A 6,000-nucleotide genomic window follows, 5' to 3' on the forward strand; every position below is an offset into this window, starting at 1 on the left:
ACTATTGTTTAATCCCAGCACTGGGGGGTGTGCAGGGCAAGGAGCAGGCAGATTTCTGTGAGTTGAAGCCAACCTGGGATTCAGAGCTAGTACCAGAACACGCTCCAAAGAAATAGAGAGGCACCCTGTCTGAAAAATCCAACAAAACAAAACAAAACAAAACAAAAGTTGGCACACGTCTTTAATCCTAGCACTGGGAGGCAGAGGCAGGGGGATCTCCGTGAGTTTGAGGCCAGCCTGGTCTGCAGAGCAAGTGCCAGGACAGGCTCCAAACCTAAAAGGAGAAACCATGTTTCTAAATGACAAACAAAGGTGGTGTATATCTTTATTCCCAGCACTTGAAGGCAGGGGTGAGGGCAGGAGCAGGCGGGTTTCTGTGAGTTTGAGGAGAGAATGGTTTTCAGAACCAGTGCCAAGACAGGCTCTAAAGCAATACAGCAAAACCTTGGCTCAAAAAAAAAAATAGAAAAACAAACAAACAAAACAGATGTGACAGTTTTTAATCCCAGCACTTGTGAGGCAGGGGCAGGAGGATCTCTGTGAGTTTCAGGCCAGCATTGGTTTGAGATCTAGTGCCAGGACAGGTTCCAATGCAATACAGAAATACTCTGTCTCTTAAAACCAAAAAAAAAGAAAGAAAGAAAGAAGAAGAAAGAAAGAAAGAAAGAAAGGAAGGAAGGAAGGAAGAAAGAAAGAAAAGGCAGAAACTGTCTTTAATGCCAGCACTTGGGAAGCAGGGGTGTAGCATCTCTGTGAATTTGAGGTGTGCCTGGTCTACAGAACAAGTGCCAGTATAGGTTCCAAAGCAATACAGAAATACCCTGTCTCAAAAACCAAAAAATAAAAAATAAAGAAAAAAAGAAAAGGTGGCACAGGGCTTTAATCCCAGCAATGGGAAGGGGAAGTTAGGGCAAGGAACAGGAAGTGTTTCAGGCCAGTCTGTGTCTCAGAGCTAGTGCAGGATAGGCTCCAAAGCAATACAGAAAAACCCTGTCTGAAAAAACCAAAAAAATAACAACAACAACAACAAAAAGAACATAAAGAAAAAGGAAAAGTAGGTACAGGCCTATAATGCCAGCACTTGGGAGGCAGGGGCAGGAGGATCTCTGTGAGTTTGAGGCAAGCCTGGTCTACAGAGCAAGTGCCAGGAAAGGCTCCAAAATAAAATGGAGAAACCATGTCTCAAAAAAAGCCAAAATAAAAGCTGTTGCATGTCTTTAATCCCAGCGAGGGAAGGGGAGGAGAAGACAGCAAATTCTGTGAGTTCCAGGCCAGCCAGGTCTTCAGAGCCAGTGCCAGGACAGCATGCAAACCTACAGAGAGCAATCCTGTCCCAAAAAGCCAAAACAAACAAACAAAAAACTAGTTGGCACAAGTCTTTAATCCCAGCAGTGGTGGGGAGATGAGGGCAGGACCAGGCAGATTTCTGTGAGTTCGAGGAAAGTCTGGTTTTCAGAGCAAGTGCCCTGACAGGCTCCAAAGCAATACAGAAAAACCATGTCTCAAACAAAGAAAAAAAAAAGATCCAAAAAACAAAAGACAAAATAATCGTGGCACCTGTCTCAAAAAGCCAAAAATAAATAAATAGATAGATAGATAGATAAATAAATAAATAAATAAAGCTGCTGAATGTCTTTAATCCCAGCACTGGGCAGCAGAGCAAGGAGCAGGGAGATTTCTGTGAGTTTCAGGCCAGTCTGGGTTTCAGAGCTAGTGTAGGACAGGCTCCAAACCTAAATGGAGAAACCATGTCTCAATAAGCCAAAAAAATAAAAATAAATAAAAATAAAATAAAAAACCAAAATGGATGCATGTGGTTAATTCCAGTACACAGGTGGCTATATCAGGAGAATCTCTGTGAGATTGATGCCAGCCTTGTCTACAGAGCATGTGCCAGGACAGGCTACAAAACTAAATGGAGAAACACCGTCTTAAAATGCCAAAGAAAAAAAGGTGGCACATGGCTTTAATCCCAGCACTGGATGGGGGGCAAGAAGCAGGTGGATTTCTGTGAGTTTGAGGCCAGCCTGGTCTCCAAAGGAAGTGCCAGGATAGGCTCTAAAGCTACACAGTTTCTCTCCCTGTCTCAAAAAACAAAAAACAAACAAACAAAATGCGGCATATATCTTTATCCCCAGCATTATGTAGGCAGGGGCAGGAGGATCTCTGTGAGGTCATCCTGATCTACAAAGCAAGTGCCAGTAGAGGATCTAAACCTAATTGGAGGAACCCTGTCTCTAAATGCCAAAAAAGGTGGCACATTTCTTTATTCCCAGCACTGGGGTGGGGGCCAAGTCAGGATCAGGCTGATTTCTGTGAGTTCGAGCAAAGTCTGGTTTTCAGAGTGAGTGCCTGACAGGGTCCAAAGTAATACAGAAAAACCATGTCTCAAAAAAACAAGAAAAAACAAAAAACAGAAAAACCTTGCCAGAGGTCTTTAATCCCAGCACTTGGGAGGCAGGGTCAGGAGAATCTCTGTGAGATTGAGGCGACCCTGGTGTACAGAGGATGTGCCATGAGAGGTTCCAAAACTAATTGGAGAAATGCTGTCTCAAAATGCCAAAGAAAAAAGGTGGCACATGGCTTTAATCCCAGCACTTGGGGGCCGGGAGGGCAAAGAACAGGCAGATTTCTATGAGATTGAAGCCAGGCTGGGATTCAGAGCTAGTGCCAGGACAGGCTCCAAAGAAATAGAGGCACCCTGTCTCAAAAAACCTAAAAAAGAAAACAACAAAACAAAAGGTGGCACAGTTTTTTAATCCCAGCATTGAGGAGGCAGGGGCAGGAGGAACTCTGTGAGTTTATGACCAGCAAGGGTTTCAGAGCTAGTGCCAGGACAGGTTCCAAAGCAATACAGAAAAACCCTGTCTCATAAAACCAAACCAAACCAAACCAAAACAAAACAAAACAGAAGGTGGCACATGTGTTAATCCCAGCACATGGGAGGCAGGGGCAGGAGGATTTCTGTGAGTTCGAGGCCAGCCTGGTCTACAGAGCCAGTGACAGGACAGCATTCCACCTACACAGAGAAAACCTCTCTCAAAAAGCCAAAAAAAAAAGTGACACATGTGTTTAATGCCAGCACTGAGGGTCTGGGAGGGCAAGGATTAGGCGGATTTCTGTGAGTTTGAGGCCAGTCTGGGTTTCAGAGCTAGTGCCAGGAAGGGCTCCAATGCAATACAGAAAAAAACCTGTCTGGAAAAAACAGTAAAACAAGCAAGCAAACAAACAAAAAAAAACAAAGCAAAACAAAACAAAAGGAGGTACATGTCTTTAATCCCAGCACTCATCAGGAGGGGGCAGGAGGATCTCTGTCAGTTTGAGGTCAGTCTGGTCTACAGAACAAGTGCCAGTACAGTATCCAAACTAAATGGAGAAAGCCTGTCTCTAAATGTCAAAAAAATGTTGCACATGTTTTCAATCCCAGCACAGGACAGGGGAGGGAGCGCAAGCGTCAGGAGGAGTTCTGTGAGTTTGAGGCCTGTTGGGAACCATAAATTAAGGGGCCATCCACAGCAGTGGAGGACAGGCAGCTCAGAGGACAAGAAACATAGGAGGCTTTCAGGCAACAGACATTCTTTAGATAGCTGCTTGCATCAGACGTACTATCTCCCTCCTCAGTTCCTCACCTCCGTTCCGTGGCCCTTTCTGGGAGCCCCACCGCCAGCAGCCTTGCTCCCCTTTCCCTCCTCCCTCCCTCTACACTCCCTCCTTGCCACATCCCTATATAAGTCTTATTATTCTCTCAATAAAGTGAGACCGTGACAAAATTTGTTATGCTTGCATGGTCTCCTTTCTTTCTCCCCCCATGACTCTCTTTCAGGCAGTACCTCTTCAGACCCTGAATAACTGGACCTGCTGGACGGGTCACAAAACAAAACAAAAGGTGGCACAAGTCTTAATCCCAGCCCACAGGAGGCAGATGCAGGAGAATCTCTGTTTTTGAGGCCAGCCTGGTCTTCAGAGCCAGTGTCAGGACAGCATCCAAAACTACACAGAGAAATCCTGTCTGAAAGAGCAAAAAAAAAGCCCAAAAATTTGGATCATGTATTTAATCCAAGCACTGATGGGCCTGGAAGACAAGGAGCAGGCCGATTTCTGTTAGTTTCTAACCAGCCTTGGTTTCAGAGCTAGTTCAGGACGGGCTCCAAAGCAATACAGAGGAGCACTATCTCAAAAAACCAAAAACCACCACAAAACAAAAAAACAACAACAAAAAATAAGAAAAAAATACAAAGCAGAAGGTGGCAAATGTCTTTAATCCCAGCACTGGGTTTGGGGAGAGGGCAAAAGCAGGAGGATCTCTGTGAGTTTGAGGCCAGCCTCGAATACAGAGCAAGTGTTAGGACAATCTCCAAAGCAATACAGAAAATCCCTGTCTCAAAAAACGAAAAAAAAAAAAAAAAGCTGTTGCATGACTTTAATCCCAGCATTGGGGGTAGGGTGCAAGAAGCAGGCAAAATCTGTGAGTTCCAGGCCAGCCAGGTCTTCAGAGCCAGTGCCAAGACAACATCCAAAACTGCACAGAGAAAAATCTGTCTCAAAATGCTAGAAAAAAATTACAAAAATACTAGTTGGCACACGTCTTAATCCCAGCACTATTGGGGGCATGAGAGCAGGACCAGGCAGATTTCTATAAGTTTGAGGAAAGTCTGGTTTTCAGAGCGAGTGTCATGACAGGCTCCAAAGCAATACAGAAAAACCATGTCTCAAACAACAACAAAAAAGAACCAATAAACAAAAGACAAAATAATGGTGGCACAGGTCTTTTATCCCAGCAATAGGAGCCATGGCAGGAGGATCTCTGTGTGTTTAACGCCGGCCTTAACTACAAAGCAAGTGGCAGGACAGGCTCCAAAACTAAATGGAGAAACTCTGTCTAAAAAAGAAAAAAAAAGGTGGCACATATCTTTAATTCCAGCACTCTTGAGGCAGAGGTAGGAGGATTTCTGTGAGTTCCAGGCCAGCCTGGTCTTCAGAGCGAGTGCCAGGACAGCATTCAAAACTACACAGAGAAAAAGTCTCTCAAAAAGCCAAAAAAAAAAAAAAAAAAAAGGAAAAAAGGCAGCACATGACTTTAATCCCAGCACTCAGGGGCTGGGAGGCCAAGGATTAGGCAGATTTCTGTGAGTTTGAGTTCAGCATGGGTTTCATAGCTACTGCCACGACAGGCTCCAATGCCATACAAAAAATCCCTGTTTCAAATATATATATATATATATATATATAATATATATATATATATATCAAACAAACAACAAGAAAAACCAAACAAAAGGTGGCACATGTCTTTAATCCCAGCACTCAGCAGATGGGGGCAGGAGGATGTCTGTCAGTTTGAGGCTAGCCTGGTCTACAGAACAAGTGTCAGTACAGTATCCAAACTAATGGAGAAAGCCTGTCTCTAAATGTCAAAAAAAAAAAAAAATGTTGCACATGTCCCTCCAGAATGCTGGGACTAAATACATGTGCATCCTTTTGTTTTGTTTTTTGCTTCTTTGTTTGATTGTTTGTTTGATTTTGAGACATGTTTTTTTCTGTATTGTTTTGAAGCCTATCCTGCACTAGCTCTGAAACACAGGCTCCAAATCAATACAGAAAAAAACCTGTCTCAAAAAAAAAAATAGCAAAAAACAAAACAAAAGGAGGCACATGTATTTAGTCTGAGTATTCTGGAGGCATGGGGCAGGAGGATCACTCTGTGTTCGAGGACAACCTTGACTACAGAGTAAGTGGCAGGACTGGCTACAAATCTAAATGGAGAAACTGTCTCAAAAAGCCAAAAAAAGGTGGCAACATCTTTAATTCAAGCATTCTTGAGACAGATGCAGGAGGATTTCTGTGAGTTCGATGCCAGCCTGGTCTTCAGAGCGAATGCCAGGACAGCATTCAAAACTACACAGAGAAAACCTGTCTCAAAAAACCAAAAAAAAACAAAAAAAAAACAAAAAAAAACGGTGGCACATGTCTTTAAACCCAGCACCAAGGTGCTGAGAGGGG

The sequence above is a fragment of the Cricetulus griseus genome, unplaced genomic scaffold, assembly GCF_003668045.3.
Source record: "Cricetulus griseus strain 17A/GY unplaced genomic scaffold, alternate assembly CriGri-PICRH-1.0 unplaced_scaffold_153, whole genome shotgun sequence".
In the NCBI taxonomy this organism is placed as follows: Eukaryota; Metazoa; Chordata; class Mammalia; order Rodentia; family Cricetidae; genus Cricetulus; species Cricetulus griseus.